Source organism: Chelonia mydas, chromosome 1 (assembly GCF_015237465.2).
Source record: "Chelonia mydas isolate rCheMyd1 chromosome 1, rCheMyd1.pri.v2, whole genome shotgun sequence".
NCBI lineage: Eukaryota > Metazoa > Chordata > Testudines > Cheloniidae > Chelonia > Chelonia mydas.
Window position 1 is genome coordinate 287065704 of NC_057849.1, and position 18963 is coordinate 287084666.

The following is an 18963-nucleotide window of genomic DNA, read 5'->3' on the forward strand; positions in this document are numbered from 1 at the left end:
GATTTCAGCAAGGCTCCCTGCATATTCAAGACCTTAGCTTAGGATATGAGGGTACGTCTTCACTGCAAAGATAGCATGGATGTGAGCAGCCACCCTGCAATGCCCTACCTGAGTTACTGCATCCTCACTGGTCCTGCACTCACCTAAGAGTGTTGCTAGAAGTTATGGTGGCATATCCCTTAGTTTTTTGGTGCTGCATTAAGTTGAGCTGCCCTGTAATTCTTTCCCAGTAAATTGTGGGAGAACTTGTCGGTCCTTCTGGGCACACAGGGGAACTGTGGGAACACAGAGGACTATCAGCATTTGAGTGTTTTAGCCTATGTACTCACTTCAAAGTGGATGGGTTGCAAGTCCAAGTCAATGTAGAACCTGGGCTCTGACCCACACCCTCAACCATGCCAGTCAGCCCAGGTTTGAAAGCAACACTAAACTCAGGTGAGAAGTTTGTGTGTCTGGACAGAACAGGGGTTAGGACCAACATCCACATCAAGAGCCCAGGCTAATTCGGTGTTGAAGACATACCCTGAGAGACTCAAGATGTGTTATGGCACATGCACCACCACCATTAAGATTCCAGTCCAACTGAGCCTTCAGTTACATGTGTGAAAACCCACTGTCCTCGATTATGCTCTCAGTTACATCTGCATAAGCCAATTGCTCTCAGGTTTCACAGGTCTAACCAATGGCATTAGGTTCCATTTGCAGCCCCACCTGTGCAACCTAGTTAAAAAAAGGCTGATGATGAATGAGCCAGGGTGGTTGTTGTTTGGTGGGGTTTTTTTTTTAAATCCGAGTTTCTCCCTCAGGGTACGTTGGTTCCACAGGGCAGCCAGGAGTAAAATCTTACACCGTTCCTTAAAGCAAGGAGGTACATATTTGACTAGGGAGCTGATCTGCTGAGCAAGTGGTGCCATTTTTACACAGTCGTTTTTAAGAGCATAACCACCGAGTTAAACCACAAAAGATGTGTTTAATTCATTCAGAGTACATATTTACCTCAGCCACAAGGTTATAATGGGTTTAAGATGTCTGCAGATGCATGGCATCCTGCCACCTGGATAGTAAAAGATCAAACTGGTTTTACAATTTTCAGTGGCAAGGATGAGGGAAGTATGTGTGAGAGGTCGGATGGGATTTGGCTAAGTCTAGGCTGTCATAGTTTTGGCTTTAAGTCAAGTTATAACTTCTGCTACTCTGTACAGAATGATGTTAAGGAAACAAGTGGAAGAATCAAACCTTTCAATCTGGATTATCTTGTAAAGAAAAAGAGATGACAATGTTTTAAAGTCTCAAGTATGTCATACTTGTTGCAAGTTTAAGAGAGCAGGAGAACACTAATCCCCTAGGGCTATAGTTACACTAGAGAGCTTACTGCAGTGCAGCTTCACCGATGCATCTGCGCCACTGTAAGCTCTCTAAGGTAACTGCTCTAACTGATGGGAGACAGCTCTCCCGTCAACTTAATTAATTCACCCTCAATGAGCGGCAGCAGCTACGTCGGTGGGAATAGCTCTCCCCCTGACATATTGCTGTCCACACCGGCGCTTAGGTTGGTGTAACTTATGTTGTTCAGGGGGGTGATTTATTCACACCCGAGTGACATTTGTTATACATAAGCCCCTTCATTTTCAGTCTAAACCGCTTTTTACTGAAAAATCCTGGGCAAAATACAAAAAGTATTATTCATTTTTCCCCCCCTCGATTTTCATGCTACTTCTGTATCATTCAAAATGTATAAAAATAACTTGTTTTATTAGAAAAATACAATACATTGCATGAGATATATGTATTACGATAATACATTAGTCTGTGTATATGCAAAGGTGCCTGATGAAGTAAGGCTATGTATTAGTCTAGAAGATACACACACAAAGAAGCACACATGCAAGCTGTGAAGTGCGTACACATCTGAACATACTGAAGAATCTCATGCTCACCACATGCACATTTCAAGCGGTTAGAAGATAACGGTATAAAGATTTGACACACTAAAATGGGAAGAAAATGAAAATCTCTATCAGAATATGTTTCAGAATACAAGGAAATATTCAAAAGTTTAAAAAAATCAAAAACAAGTAAAAAGGATTAAGTTGAGTGTATGCGCTGCAAATGGTGTGGCCCAATTATTAAATGTAAATATTTATAGGTTAATAGTTCTAAGTCTACTTTATTCAAATGAAAAGTTTTATTTTGGGGATTAGAGAAAACTTGTTTTCTTAAACTGAGAAGTGGCATTGTGTTTTGAGTTCTGTTTTAAGATCTGCAGCAAACCACACTGATGAACGGAATTCAAGGCATTAATTTATAGAATACTTTTTTCCCTTGTCTTTCCATCCACCAAAATAAATGCTGATATTTACCCAGAAAAATTAATAGTTTTTTGCACCGATTTTCACCTGTTTTTGTTGTTGTGGTAATAAACACTGATAAATTCCCAGGAAAATTTAAATAAAATAAAAACTGAAAACAAAGGGTCCTAGTTATGCAGTAGAACCTCTGAGTTATGAACACCAGAGTTACAAACAGTCAACCAGTCACCTCATTTGGAACTAGAAGTACACAATCAGGCAGCACCAGAGTCCGGAAGAAAAAAAAAAAAGCCAATACAGTACAGTACTGTGTTAAACATAAATTACTAAAAAAAATAAAGGGAAAGCAGCATTTTTCTTCTACATAGTAAAGTTTCAAAGTTGTATTAAGTCAGTGTTTGGTTGTAAACTTTTGAAAGAACAACCAGAACGTTTTGTTCAGAGTTACGAACATTTCAGGGTTACAAACAACCTCCATTCCCGCGGTGTTCGTAACTCTGAGATTCTACTCTACCATCATAAGATGTAGTGCAGACATAGCCTCAGGCCTTGTCTACACTGCATAGTTTTGTCGGCAAAAGGCAGCTTTTTCCTGACAAAACAGTGGAAGTGTACACACTACAAAGCTAGTTTTGGCAGCAGAACTCTGCTGTTTTGCTGACAAAATAAAACCACCTTGATGAGAGGCATAAAGCTTTTTGCGGCAAAGTTAAAACGACAAAATGTCAGTGTAGATACTGCCATTCATTATGTGGACGTAACTGGCTTCCACCAATATCCCACAATGCCTGCCGTGACTGCTCTGCTCATTGTTTTGAACTTGGCTGCCCTGCAGGCATGCGCCCTTCCCCTTTCCAAGCTCCTGGAAGTTCTGACAGCTGAGCATGCCATTCAGCTCTGGCAGCAAAGAACAAATCATTAAAGTGGAAATCCTGCTCTTCCCCACACTAGGAAGACAGCAGCAGGCACACTGCTGCTGCAGGGGGGAAAGGGAGGACTGCTGTGCTGTGCAGAGCCAGGGAGGGAGATGGGGGCTGATGTGGGAGGGGTGTGTCTGTCCCCCTTCCCCTGCCTCAGGATTGGTTGCTCAGGTAGTTGTTTGAACTTAAAGAGACAGCATGCCAACACTCACTGTCCCCCAACACACGTACTTCCCCAACACACACACACTGTCTCTCTCACATATACACTCCTCCCTCCCACAATCTCTCACACACTCCCCATACACGCACAGTTTCTACCTCTTCCCCCTGCCCACCCTCATACATACTCCCTGTCACACACATTCTCCTCACCCACATCAGTTGAAAAGTGGCTGGCAATCAAGTAGGATGCCCATAGAATGATAGGATTGAGAAACCTGCATCATGTGACACTGTACGTGCCCCATGAGGCATTGCAAACCCTTTCCAAAGCAACCTGTGGCCAGTTGCAGTGAGATAGCTACTCACAGTGCATGGCTCTCCGTGTCGATGCAAGAGCTGCTAGTGTGGATGCACTCTGCCGACACAAGGAGCACAATGTGGACATGCAACAGTGGTTTAATTAAAGCGGCATAACTTTTGTAGACAAAACTCTATAGTGTAGACAAGGCCTCAGTCACAATACTAGAGATATCTGCCTGATTTCAGATCAAAAGCAGTGCTAAGAGTGGATAGGAGCTCACAGAAGCTAAGCTCCAGCACTCTTCCCCACGCAACAGCTCAACACCAGCACTTCTCCCAAAGCTAGGGACAAATAAAAATCATTTCTCACTTGAATGAGAAGAAAGTGATGCAAGATATTAAATAGAAAGGGAGAAAATTTATTTGAGTCCAAATATACATGTTCTGCCGAGTTTATGCCAACACTAACATACAATATACTCCTTGTTCTCTGCTAAATAGCTTGTACCAGTTCTATGGCATGAGTTCTCCCATTTTTTTCCTTCTTATTTTAAGCACTGATTAATAGTGAAGCACTTTTTTTTATTAGTATCATGAGCATCTGGAATTTTAATTTGCTAACAGAACCTCACCAATCTAATAACTTTCACAGGAGACCTGGCTGCCTCATACATTTCTCAGCAAAGATTTAAACAGCAGAACACTGTAGTGATATCTGATATCAAAATATAGATGTCAATATTTAAACAAATGGAGTCACAAACAACACAGTCATGACAAAACAGAGGCAGTCTCATACAGTTACTGGTCTGTCTTGGCAATACATGCCAGATCTGGGTGACAATCCAAACAGAATTGTATGTAAACATTACAGATACTTTTAAAAAGTGAAATATCAAGCTACATTATCTCATTTTGGTTCATCTATACACTAGCCAAAAAAACTGGTCATAGATAATCAGTAGCAGAATTCAACCATCCACACATCATACAGATTTGTTATGCAGCATGCCCGTTTATTGCTCTTTCAATTTGCAAAGCAGCAATACACAGGCCACAAAGGAAAAAAAAATGCCAACATTGGTCTCCAAACAGTCAAAGCCTCTATTTAACTGCAAAGCATGGGCTGCACCCGTATAAGTTTCCCCATATGCTATTTGTAAAGTTAGCAAAAGTTATATATTTTAAAATCTCATACCAATAAAGTACATTAGAATTTACTGTAATAAGATACATGGACTCAGACATTAAGCATACTAAAATACACTTTAAAAGAAGCAGACAACCAATAAATTTGATGAAGCAGTAGGCACAGCGGCTGTGGTGCAAGCTATTGAAGCAATGGGCAAAACCACTACGAGGATAGTTACAGTAGTTCTGCCAGAACAGTAGGCAAAACCAGCCTAACAGCACTAACTTAAAGAGCTTTAGGCAGCAACAGAGTTGGGAAGCAGCAGCAATTATCTGTCGGTTCAGAACTTGCAATTACCTATTTCCACTCTATTTGTATAAGTGTGTTGGTAAAGTGAAGAAATACTTCCACCGAAAAGGCAGGTTAAGAACAAAAACAAAACAAAAAACCAGAAACCCTTAATATTCTAAAGCATGATGCTTTAGGACATAGTACCATGACACCTGAAACATAAGTCAATCAGGATGTAGATAATTATAAAAAGCAAGTAAAAAATTGTAAGTGCATTTAGATTTATCTAGTATCTATCAGAGTAGGTTGTTAGAGTATATATACACACACACAAACACTAATGTTTTTGTCAACAACGTCCATCACAACTGTGCATCAAAGCCATTTATTATCCTGATAGCTTGCCGTAATTGTGGGACGTTTGACATCACTAGAACACTAACTTCATTCAAACCTTAGATACCGTGTATGTTTGTACAATTTCCATTTTAGTTTTGTCAAATATATTTCTGTTCTCTGTTCTGAGGCAATTGCCGCTCCCCTGCCAAAACAGTAGCATTATATACTTCAGTCATCTAATGAATGAAAGGGAGAGGGAGACTGATAGGTCCAGAAGCTGTTAATCAACACAGATTTTCAGTGTTCGCATCTGACCTTCGCATTTTTCAGAATTTCATTGGTCTCCCTGGTGATGGTTGCTATGATAGTTTTCAATGTTTGTCAGTAGTAATACTCAAAATGTGATTTTGCTGTCTTTACACAGTCTTTTCAACCTCTGTTAATTCATTTTTGTCACTTGCTTCCTCTATAAAATAAATCATAGTGCTTCTCTTGTTCATTAGTGGTTTCCTCTGGAAGCTGAATCTATACATCTGTTTTGTTTCCACTGGTTTTCTTAGCTTGCCACCCAGATTGTCTCAGTGTACTGTGTAAGAACATTGTGTATTAGAAAGACCTTTCAGAATCTGACCTACCAGTGCTGAGTGTCAGAAACACCCAGTGCATTCATATTCCATTAACTATGCTGGAGTTGAAGGCACCTGGTACATCTCAGATGCTCAAAATATTGCAGGATTAGGCTCCATTTAGTTTGGATCAGGCACTAAAGAACATAAGACTGGCCATACTGGGTCAGATCAATGGTATATGTAGTCCAGTATCCTGTCTTCCAACAGTGGCCAATTGCTGATGCTTCAGAGGGAATGAACAGAACAGGGTAATTATCAAATGATCCACCCCCTGTCATCCAGTGCCAGTTTCTGGCAATCAAAAGTTTAGCGATACCCAAAGCATGGGGTTGCGTCCTGACCATCTTGCCCAACAGCCCATTGGTGGACCTAACCTCCATGAATTTAACTGATTATTTTTTGAACCCAGTTATACTTTTGGCCTTCACAACATCTGCAGGTAACAAGTTCCACAGGTTGACTGTGTGTTGTGTAAAGAAGTACTTCCTTATGTTTGTTTTAAACTTATTGTCTGTTAATTTCATTTGGTGACCCCTTGTACTTGTGTTACATGAAGGAGTAAACACTTCCATATTCACTTTCTCCAAATTATTCATGATTTTATAGACCTCTAGCATGTCCCCCTTAGTTGTTTTCTTTCCCAGATGAACAGTCCCAGTCTTTTTAATCTCTCCTCATATGGAAGTTGTTCCATACCCTTAGCCATTTTTGTTGGCCTTCTCTGTTCCTTTTCTAATTCTAATGTATCTTTTTTGAGATGGGGTGATCAGAACTGCATGCAGTATTCCAGATGTGGGTGTACAAGGGATTTACATGGTGGCATTATGATATTTACTGTATCCTTATCTCTCTCTTTCCTAATGGTTCCTAACATTGTTAGCTTTTCTGACTGACGCTGCACATTGAGCAGCTGTTTTCAGAGAACTATCCATGATGACTTCAAGATCTTTTCTGAGTGGTAACACTAATTGAAAACTCATCATTCTGTACATATAGTTGGGATTAGGTTTTCCAACGTGCATTACTTTGTATATATCAACACTGAATTTCATCTGCTATTTTCTTGCCCAGTGACCCAGTTTTATGAGATCCCTTTGTAACTCTTCACAGTCAGCTTTGTAGTTAACTATCTTGAATCAAATGTGATATCATCTGCAAACTTTCCCACCACAGTTTATCCCCTTTTCCAGATCATTTATGAATACGTTGAACAGCACCAGTCCAGTCCAGATCCTTGGAGGACCCCACTATTTAGCTCTCTCCACTGTGAGAACAGATCATTTATTCCTGCTCTTTGTTTCCCATCTTTAGACAGTTACTGGTCCAGGAGAAGGCCTTCCCTCTTATCCCATGACTGCTTAGTTTACTTCAGAGTCTTTGGTGGGGGACCTTGTCAAAGGCTTTCTGAAAGTTCAATTACACTATATCCACTGGATCAAACTTGTCCATGTGTTTGCTGACCCTCACAAAAGAATTCTAACAGATTGGTGAGTCATGATTTCTCTTTACAAAAGCAGTGTTGACTCTTCCCCAATATATTGTGTTCACCTCTGTGTCTGATATCTGTTATTTACTAGAGTTTCAACCAGTTTGCCTGATATTGAAGTTACGCTTAATGGCCTGGAATTGCCAGCATCACCTCTGGAGGCTTTTTTAAAAACTGGCATTACATTAGCTATTGTCAAGTCATCTGGTACAGAGGTTGATTTATGCAATAGGTTACATGCCACAGTTAGTAAACTACGGTTTCTAATTTGAGTTCCTTTGGAACTCTTGGGTGAATACCACCTGGTCCTCATGATTTATTACTGTTAAATTTATCAATTTGTTCCAAAACCACCTCTACTGACAGTTCAGTCTGCAGCAGTTTCTCAGATTTGTCACCTAAAAAGAATGGTTCCGGTATGGGAATCTCCCTCATACCTTCTGCAGTGAAGACCAATACAAAGAAATCTTTTAACTTCTCCACAAATGGCCTTGTCTTCCTGGGTTGCTCCTTTAGCACCTTGATTGTCCAGTGGCTCCACCGATTGTTTGGCAGGCTTCCTGCTTCTGATTACTTAAAATGTTGTTACTGTTTGTTTTTGTGTCTTTTGCTAATTTCTTTTCAACTGTTTTTTTGCCTGCCCAATTATACACACTTGACTTGCCAGAGTTTATGTTCCTTTCTATTTTCCTCAGTAGGACTTGACTTCTAATTTTTAAAAGATACGTTTTTGCCTCCAACCACCTGTTTTTCTCTACTGCTGAGCCACGGTGGCATTTTTGGTCCTCTGACTGTTTTTTTCATTTGAGGTATACATTTAGTTTGAGCCTCTATTATTATTTTTAAGAAGTTGCCATACAGCTTTCAAGCATTTCACCCTTGTGCCTGTTCCTTTTAATTTTCATTTAACTAACTTCCTCATTTTTGTGTAGTTCTCCTTTTTGAAGTTAAATGCTACTATGGTGGGTTTCTTTGGTATTTTCCACCCCCTATAAAGATGGCAAATTTAATTACATTATGGTCATTATTACTGAATGGTTCTGCTATATACAACTCTGTGCTCTACTTAGGACTGAATCAAGAATTCTCTCTCTTCCCTTGTGGGTTCCACTCGAAGTCCATGGAAGTATTTTAATTGACTAATGGGCTTTAGCGGGCCCTAAGTGCCTCTCTCCTGTTATTGCATGCTTGCCTTCATGCCTCTAAGCAGAGCGATCCATATTATTCAGGGGGTGTAAAAAAAACAACTTATTTGATTCTACCCTTTTCCTATTCCTTTCTACGTTACTGATCAATGACATACAAGTTTTGCATTCTCTAAAACACACAAAATGTTGATGACTGGAGATGCTTCCCTATGCACTGTAGTAAATGACATATGTCAGACAAGACATTTTTATCTTCTTGGTCCCATCTATGTATAGTATACACTGTAGCTCTAAAGTGATAATATTATGTGTATAATATTTTATATTTTCAGCAACTGAATCTACTTCAATTAATGTTCAAACACTCTAGATACTATAGTTCAATATCCAGAAGTCTATTTAAACAGCAGTGGACCTCTTCAAGATGAAGTGTTTTGTTTCTAAATGTATCACACTTATCCACTAAATGACACGCTGTAACTTTCCTACCAGTACAACGGACTGTAGAAAATCTTTGAACGAATGGTCCAGCCCCATCTTTGGCTATTCTAGAACAAGTCCCCATTTTGCAGTGAGTGCACACTAGTTAGACAACCTTAAAAAAACACCCACAAGATCACTTACTATACATTTTCTTTCAGTTTCTCAACACAGGAAAAAAGAAAATTGACTTCATCACCATGGAAATAGACTACAACGTCAACAAATCAAAATGTAAGCAGGTTCTGAATGAGCTCTCCCTTGACATCTAGTAAAAAAACTGGTGGAAAAGACAGCAGGAGCAGACTGTATTTGCACAGAAACACCTACTCTGTCTAGGGCAGGGGTTCTCAAACTGGGGGTTGGGACCCCTCAGGGGGTTGTGAGGTTATTACCTGGGTGGTCATGAGCTGTCAGCCTCCACCCCAAACCCCGCTTTGCCTCCAGCATTTATAATGGTGTTAAATATATAAAAAAGTGTTTTTAATTTATTGGGGGGGAGGGTCGCACTCAGAGGCTTCCTATGTGAAAGGGGTCACCAGTACAAAAGTTTGAGAACCACTGGCCCAGGGGATCAGCAGAGAGAGAGAGACCTATGTTACCGAAGTAATCAATTTTGGCTGTTTGGGCTTAAAATTGACTTTAATACTAAATGCAGGGATAATGACATGTTGTTATCCTTACTGTATGCGTAAAGGGCAGCATGCTCTAATTGAGGGAGGTCACCCTACCTTAACCTCACTCACTATGTAGGGGGTAGTGATGCCAAATCCAAGTAAGAGTCAGAGGGGGTGGGAACCTGATGGAATGGCAGGAGCTACTTGACTCTTCAACTCCAGTGTTTAAGGACACAGCTGACTAGACTCATCTGAGTATCCTGATTCTCTCTCAGTGATCACTAGAGCTAAACTAACTGATAAGCTGATCTAAAGGGGATGAACCTTAGACCTGTACAGGGACACTGCTGCAGTGAAAAAGACAACTCAAAAGAGACAGCAGCAGAGAGGCTCCCCACTACCTAGTGAAATCACTAGAGAGTCAAAATCACTGAGAACCGAGCTAAGTGGAGGAATCTCAGAATACAGCACTGCAGCAAGGGGTGGCAGTGACAGCAGGAGACAGAGCAACAAACAATGGCAGAGACTGCAAAGACACTGAGGAGCAGAGGTGGAGGCATCACTACTACCTTCTACCCTCAGGGTTAGGAGGCAAACCCACTCAAACGCATCCTCAGTCTCCCAGCTGAGAGTGGGGTGCAGCAGAGGGACAAGAGGAGTGCTATGCTAAAGATGGGAAACAAAGAAAAAGGATAGTGCCCAAGACACTGTGGGGCGGGTGTTTTACTTATTGGTTGCATACTTTCAAATCACTGTTGCAGTGTTTTTCCAGATTAATGTGTGTTTTCTTCTTTTATAAAAGTTTTCTTTTGTTATACACAGACTCAGTGTTGCGAGTGGGGAAGTGTTACCTCTTAGAGGCGCTCAGGGTAGTGTTTAGTTTTCCCAGATTACTGGGTGGGGGCTTGAGCTGGTTCTGTTTTTTATTGTTAAGAAGAACCTCTTAGATATTGAACCCAGCTCTTGTTGCCGCCTACACTGCCTGGCAGAAGGGCTACAAAACCACACATTTTATCTTGTCATATGTTCTACTGAAGTAATGCGATTATTCCCAGGAGGAGTCTTTGATAGCTACACTTCATCAAGAACTAACTAGCAACAGTCCTAACTAACACAGATGCCCCCAAATGAATAAATACCAAGTTAAAAAGAAGAAAAAAACTGCCTACCTTTCCTTTTAATAAAGTATGGTAGAACATCTTCACAGTCGTTGGCACACTGAAACGCAGAAACTAATTTATAACAAAATTTCTTATTTCTCCACCTACCACTCATCTGTAGCACTGGAAACTATTTGACACGTGTAAATATACAGAAAGTGAATTTTAAAAGGATGATCATTCAGAAGATTTTATAGGCGCAATTACTTGCGGGTCACTCCGGCTGCAGGTTACCTATGCAGAAGCAAAAACATATCTAAAAATGATATGGCCGGTTGTTTTTTTGACAAAATTGGGTTTTGACTAAAAGTTTTGTGCAAAAGTGCCTACTTTCCACAAAAAATGCTGGTTTTCGTCAAAAACCAGAACGGCTTAGAAACATGCAGTTTACAGCTAAAAATTGAAATATTTTGTTTCAAAAAGGCACTGCGGTGCATCCAGGCAGTAGTAGTTCAGCTGCCTTATTCCCCATTCTCCTCCGAGAGACAGGCTATCTGGCCACACTACTTATCTCGTGATAAGCCAAGACCAGCAGCTCCTATCACACATTCCGTCCCCCTCACCAAGAGGGGAGAAAGTGCTGCATCATGGGAGATGTAGTGCAGCTAAAGAGCTTGACTCACAGAAGAAAATGGGAGCACATAAGGCACCCAGCTACAAATAAAGATCCCATGAGGTTCAGTGGGGCCATTCTGAATTGAAATATTTTGATTTTCAAAATTTCTCTGAAAAAGTCAAAATTTTCCATCAGACAGAACCCCATATTTTTCACCTAGCTCTACCAAACAACAATGGTTGGGAAACACTGGTAGAACTGATCAAATTACTTCTTGCATTATACCCTTTTGGATCAAGAATACATACTTTGAGCAGAATACATCCTAATCTTAGTTGGAAACAAAACATGTCTTCTGTGACACAGTTGTGAATCTCTCTTAGCAGAATAATTTGGGAGGCTTTTTAAACATCTCATTGTATTGTAGGTGTGACACACTGAATGACTGTAACAGACTGATCTTTATTTGTTGGCTCCCGTTAGACATAAGTTATAACCCTATTTCACATGGCAGGGGACAACTGTCACTGATTCAAGTCATTACGGTTACACTTACAGTCCCCCCAGAGGAGGAAAAACATCATTCTAAAATTTTGTTCTGACCAGAGAAATCTTTAGTGCTTTGCCTGGATGTCATGAATGTTACAGTCTTTCTTCTTACAACTCAGGATCTCAGAAGAAATTTAAACAGTACATTTCTTAGTTACACTGAAAAATAGGAGAGAGACTTCAGGGATAAGTGTCAAAGCAAATATGCCTAATGGATAAAAGTTGCCAATTGTACTATTCTCTATGGAAGTGAAGGTTGCCAGAAAAATTATATTGCTGGAAGTCGAGAGTGAGGAAAACATTCAAAAAAGTTATCTTAGAACTAAATTTAAACTCCAGGTGGACACAATTAGATCCAAGTATAGGCTCTGGGAGAAAAATGACTAAAGAAAATAAGTCAATAGGTAGGAGCCTGAATTCTACCTCTGATGGCACCTGAAACATAAAATATGAGTATTCTGAAGGCACAAATCCAATTCCTTTTCAAGTTCCCCTTGAAAAAGCAGTGTTTTTAGAGGTTTCAATAAAATTTTCCACAACATCAGAGAAACTTAGCTATTCTAAACACTACAAGCACATGCCAAATGATCAAAGCTCAAAATATCTGTATCTGGAGCAAAGAAATTTCCCATGGTTTTAGCATATTAGAAACTAGTGAAAGGTGAACACACTGATTATTCAAAAGGAGATCAAGAAATCAGGCCCTCTGAGGTCAACAGGGATGAGAAGAGACTGAACAGCGTCATTCCTGATTTTCAAATTATTTTGTGGATGATCAGAATCAGAGGAAAGGCACAGAGAAGTCCCTGGCTCTTGTACTGAGAAAGTGGCCAGCAAGACTATGATAGCCATGTGGCCCTTGCAGTAGACATCTTTGATTGGTGATTGTCTCTCGTTAAACAGATTCCCAAGGGGGAAAACCCTATTTCCTTGAAGTAATCTTAAACAGAAATTTTAGTACTTGAATTGAGGTGTCCAGTATATTTTGTATTCAACCTTGAAGTAGATATCCTTGTCCTGCTAGGAATCAAACATAATAATGTGATGGAGTGATCTGCAGTTAAGAGGGCTTGACAGATGCATTTTCTCAACTGATGGTCAAGAAACAAACAGTTAACAGTGTGCTTATTACTAAGCAAGCAGTGGTGGAGAGGAGACTTCTATCAGCCAATCATTTTACATACGTTCTGCAATTCCCTCATGCCTCTAGACTGCAGCAACTATAGTCAGCCATGGACAGTTGACTCAAGGTTAACAACAATGCTAGCCTAACGGATGTGGGAGGTGCAGTGACTCAGAGGGGAAAACACAGATACTTTCAATAGCCTGGCTCGCTGGGTACATAGTAAATTCCTTGAACTCATTTTAATTTTGCAGACTATATTTTGAAATGTTTCTGACAAGCCCACTTAATTACTTTCTGTCTAGAATTCCTAACAGTTAACAGAGTATAAAGTAAAGGGAATAAATAGCTCAAAAACTCTCTACTGTAGAACCAACAGTATTGCCACCACAGCAAGGGAGATACTGATAATATCCTCAGTTTATAGAAAACGGTGAGGAACCTGGTCAGATACACAGGGAAGGCAAGAGAACTTGCACGAACAATAGAAATGCCTGAGGTAAATAAATGCAGTTATTTCACATTCCTTTAGAATAGCCTAGAACACCTAGTTTTCTTCTATTGTTCAAGAAGCAAAGCCAGATATTCCCACAGACTACACTGGCATTGCAGCATCTGCATGGCTTGTTTACCACAAATAGAGAATCAACATAATCTCAGCATGTTAACCAAGTTCAGGGTCTATTCAAGCTGTATCTGCTCCATACTGCTGTAAGGTTGTGAAACGTGGACACGATGCTGCTCAGACTGGGCAAAGCTGGAGGCTTTCCACACAAAATGCCAACACCAGATATTGGGCATAAAGTGGAATGACTTCATTCGTAACTCAGATGTTTACGATCGCTCTGGTCTACAGCCTACTGGGGACACTGTCCACAACTGGCGTCTTATGCTTTTTGGACATGTCGCCATAATTCCACAAGACGTTCCAGTGAACACCGTTCTCGAGGTGGCTCCGAACATCTGGGATAAAATTCCACCAACCAAGCGGGTGGAGATGGCCCAGAAGCAGACCCTCTATTACATAGGTGCATCGAGTCTGTTCCAATGTTGGACTTTCGGCCCATGAAGCCCTTGCAGCTGCACAGGAATGGACCAAATGGCAAACAATCGCTAGGGCCAACCATTCAGCTAAGCGTTGAAGACGACGGCTATGACACTGGATTGATAAACTGTCACTGCAGATTTAGTGGGGGGCAGGAGAGGGAAAATTTGTGATTCCTTCCTTTTCCAAAGGAGGGACAAAAGTATTAATGTTGTAATATCATCCCCATCTGCCTTTGAATTTTGCCAGACATCCAAGAGATGCAGGGCTCTTATTAAAATTTCTGTTACAGAGTTGATCCCTTTTTTTCCCTTCTGACTGATTGTGTTTGTGTTTTAACAGGAAGAATATAGTAAGGGGTCTTTATCCACAGTTACCTTTTAAAAAAGAGTAACTAAACATAAAATCTGAAGGCCAGATGCAAAGAATCCAGGTTGCAACACATATAAAGTCTGCTACAAGCCAATACATGGAAAGTAACTTGCAGCCTGTTGTTGCACTAACTTTTTGCAGGTCTCTTGAAATTTCTCTAGCCATTCAGTTGACGCTGTAGCAGAGGACAGTGTGTGAAGGGAAACAGACACCAAAGAATCAGAATAACTGTAGCCTATTTTCAGGGCTTTTTATCTGGAACATGCTTAGGAGAAACATTACCCTCCCTGTTGAATAAAGAAACTTATTAGAAGAAGCAGTTATCACTACATCTACATTAGGAGATACTCCTTGTATGTTTCTTTTCTCTGGAGAGCCTATGCAGTTCATGAATTTGGCTTGACAAATAAGATTTGGCAACAGTTAGATAGTGATTAGTTTTCTAAAGAGGCATAGGGAGTGCATTATCTCACTTCATCCACAGTCTAGTGCTAACATCACCAGATCAACTAAAAGGTTGCCAAATTTGAAAGTTTTTTTGATTGGTTGCAGCTATTTGTCCCTTGTTAAAAGCAGGGAGGACCCCACTGCACCAGGTCAGAAGTTGATGGGGGCAGAAACAAAGAAAAGAAGATAACAGAAAACCCATACATATGCTATTTGAATAGAAAGTACAGTAGCTGACTATCCAGCAAGCTACTGATAGTTTGAGAAATTTTAAACACTTTCAAGGAAAAAGCAGGGAAAAGACTATGTTTCATACATCACCGAGACCACCTTGGGCAGGAAAGCCAGGTGAGGCAACAGCTGGACCTTGTCTTTGTACCTAGGGTTCCAAGGTAAGAGCCCTAAGCTCAGAGACCCCCACAGGCAGATGTTATTGCAACCAAGAACACAATCTTCCAGAAAAGGAGACGAGAGCAGGAAGCCAGAAGCTCTCACGGGGCGGGGGTGGGGGCTGTGAGCTACAACAGCACAAGATTCAGGTCCCACGGAAAGACGGGGTCCCTGATGTGCGGGTAGAGGCGCTCAAGGCCCTTCAGGAACCTGGCAGTCATGTGCTGGGCGAAAATCGACTTACCCTCAAGACAGCGGTCAAATGGACCTTGATAGATGAAAGGGACAGGCGTTGGAGCTTGAGAAGCAGAAGGTAGTCCAGGATTAACTGCACCAAGGCCCTCACGGGGCCGAATGCCTTTATCCCAGGTCCAACAGGCAAACCACTTCCATTTGGCCAGGTAGGTCACTCTGATGGAGGGCTTTCTGCTGAACAGGACCTGTTGCCGAGCACTCCTGCTCCTCCGCATTTAACTATGTGGCAGCCAAGCTGTCGGGTATAGTGCCGCCAGGTTTGGATGCAGAAGACTGCCGTGGTTTTGGGACAGCAGGTCCGGCCTGAGTGGTAGCAGTAATGGAGCAGCCACCAAGAGGTTCAAAAGTGTGCTGAACCAATGCTGGCATGGCCAAGTCAGCACTATGAGGATCACCTTCACCCTATCCTGCTTGATCTTCATGAGGACCCTGTGAATTAACGACACTGGGGGGACGGTGTACAACACAGCACCCGACGATGGGAGCAGAAAAGCGTCTGACAGGGATCCTCTGTTGACCCCCCAAATCAGGCAGAAAATGGGGCATTTCCTGTTCTGTCTGGATGCGAACAGGTCCACCTGGGGAGTTCCCCTCCTCTGGAAGGTGATGCTGACCACTTCCGGATGGAGGAATCACTCATGGCGAGACAAGAAGGGTATAACTTGAAGATATTACTTCGAGCACTCAATGGTCTCAGGTCAGCAGAGACCAGGCCTACCGGAAGGGGTGCTGGCGGTGGAGGAAAGAGTGGTAGGGTGGATCCTGGGAAGTGACTGGGGCAACGTCTTTGAGTGCACCCTCAAAATGTCTGCATCTGGCCTCCTTGGTTCCTGGAAGGGCCAGGCTGAGCCGATGAATGGGAAGATGACAGGTTTCACTGCTTAGACCTCTTGTCTCTATCCTTTCTCCTGAAGGTGCTCAGCTGGGGAGTCCCCCAGGATTGGACTGAAGAATTTATGGATCTAAAAGGCAGACAAGATGTGGGATTACTTTATGTCAAAGCTGCAGAAGCTATCAGAAGCCTGCATCCCAAGAAAAGGGAAAAAATTCATAGGCAGGAGTTGTAGACCAAGCTGGATGAGCAAGCATCTCAGAGAGGTGATTAAGAAAAAGCAGAAAGCATACAGGGAGTGGAAGATGGGAGGGATCAGCAAGGAAAGCTACCTTATTGAGGTCAGAACATGTAGGGATAAAGTGAGACAGGCTAAAAGTCAAGTAGAGTTGGACCTTGCAAAGGGAATTAAAACCAATAGTAAAAGGTTCTATAGACATATAAATAAGAAGAAAACAAAGAAAGAAGAAGTGGGACTGCTAAACACTGAGGATGGAGTGGAGGTCAAGGATAATTTAGGCATGGCCCAATATCTAAACAAATACTTTGCCTCAGTCTTTAATAAGGCTAAAGAGGATCTTAGGGATAATGGTAGCATGACAAATGGGAATGAGGATATGGAGGTAGATATTACTGTATCGGAGATAGAAGCGAAACTCAAACAGCTTAATGGGACTAAATCGGGGGGCCCAGATAATCTTCGTCCAAGAATATTAAAGGAATTGGCACATAAAATTGCAAGCCCATTAGCAAGAATTTTTAATGAATCTGTAAACTCAGGGGTTGTACTGTATGATTGGAGAATTGCTAACATAGTTCCTATTTTTAAGAAAGGGAAAAAAAAGTGATCTGGGTAACTACAGGCCTGTTAGTTTGACGTCTGTAGTATGCAAGGTCTTGGAAAAAATTTTGAAGGAGAAAGTAGTTAAGGACATTGAAGTCAATGGTAAATGGGACAAAATACAACATGGTTTTACAAAAGGTAGCTCGTGCCAAATCAACCTGATCTCCTTCTTTGAGAAAGTAACAGATTTTTTAGACTTAGGAAACGCAGTGGATCTAATTTACCTAGATTTCAGTAAGGCATTTGATACCGTGCCACATGGGGAATCATTAGGTAAACTGGAAAAGATGGAGATCAATATGAACATTGAAAGGTGGATAAGCAATTGGTTAACAGGGAGACTATAGCGGGTCCGACTGAAAGGTGAACTGTCAGGCTGGAGGGAGGTTACCAGTGGAGTTCCTCAGAGATCAGTTTTGGGACCAATCTTATTTAATCTTTTTATTACTGACCTCGGCACAAAAAGTGGGAGTGTGCTAATAAAGTTTGCGGATGATACAAACCTGGGAGGTACTGCCAATTTAGAGAGAGACCGGGATATCATACAGGAACATTTGGATGACCTTGTAAACTGGAGTAATAGTAATAGGATGAAATTTAATAGTGAGAAGTGTAAGGTTATGCATTCAGGGATTAATAACAAGAATTTTAGTTATAAGCTGGGGATGCATCAATTAGAAGTAACGGAGGAGGAGAAGGACCTTGGAGTATTGGTTGATCACAGAAGGAATACGACCCGCCAATGTGATATGGCCGTGAAAAAAGCTAATGCGGTCTTGGGATGCATCAGGAGAGGTATTTCCAGTAGAGGTAAAGAGGTTTTAGTACCGTTATACAAGGCACTGGTGAGACCTCATCTGGAATACTGTGTGCAGTTCTGGTCTCCCATGTTTAAGAAGGATTAATTCAAACTGGAACAGGTACAGAAAAGGGCTACTAGGATGATCCGAGGAATGGAAAACCTGTCTTATGAAAGGAGACTCAAGGAGCTTGGCTTGTTTAGCCTAACTAAAAGAAGGTTGAGGGGAGATATAATTGCTCCCTATAAATATATCACAGGGATAAATACCAGGGAGGGAGAGGAATTATTTAAGCTCAGTACCAATGTGGACACAAGAACAAATGGATATATTGGTCATTGAGAAGTTTACACTTGAAATTAGACGAAGGTTTCTAACCATCAGAGGAGTAAAGTTCTGGAACAGCCTTCCAAGGGAAGCAGTGGGGGGCAAAAGACCTATCTGGCTTTAAGATTAAATTTGATAAATTTATGGAGGAGATGGTATGATGGGATAACAAATGATTTTGGCAATTAATTGATCTTTAAATATTCATGGTAAATAGGCCCAGTGGCCTGTGATGGGATGTTAGATGGGGTGGGATCTGAGTTACTACAGAGAATTCTTTCCTGGATATCTGGCTGGTGAATCTTGCCCATATGCTCAGGGTTTAGCTGATTGCCATATTTGGGGTAGGGAAGGAATTTTCCTCCAGGGCAGATTGGAAGAGACCCTGGAGGTTTTTCGCCTTCCTCTGTAGCATGGGGCACGGGTCACTTGCTGGAGGATTCTCTA

The 18963-nt window shown here is 41.4% G+C and overlaps 1 protein-coding gene across 6 annotated transcripts in view; it reads right to left on the bottom strand.

The window, feature by feature from the left end:
- Positions 1 to 18963, bottom strand: part of SRGAP1 (SLIT-ROBO Rho GTPase activating protein 1) — a 232356-nt gene that overhangs the window by 176910 nt on the left and 36483 nt on the right. The window lies entirely within an intron of this gene.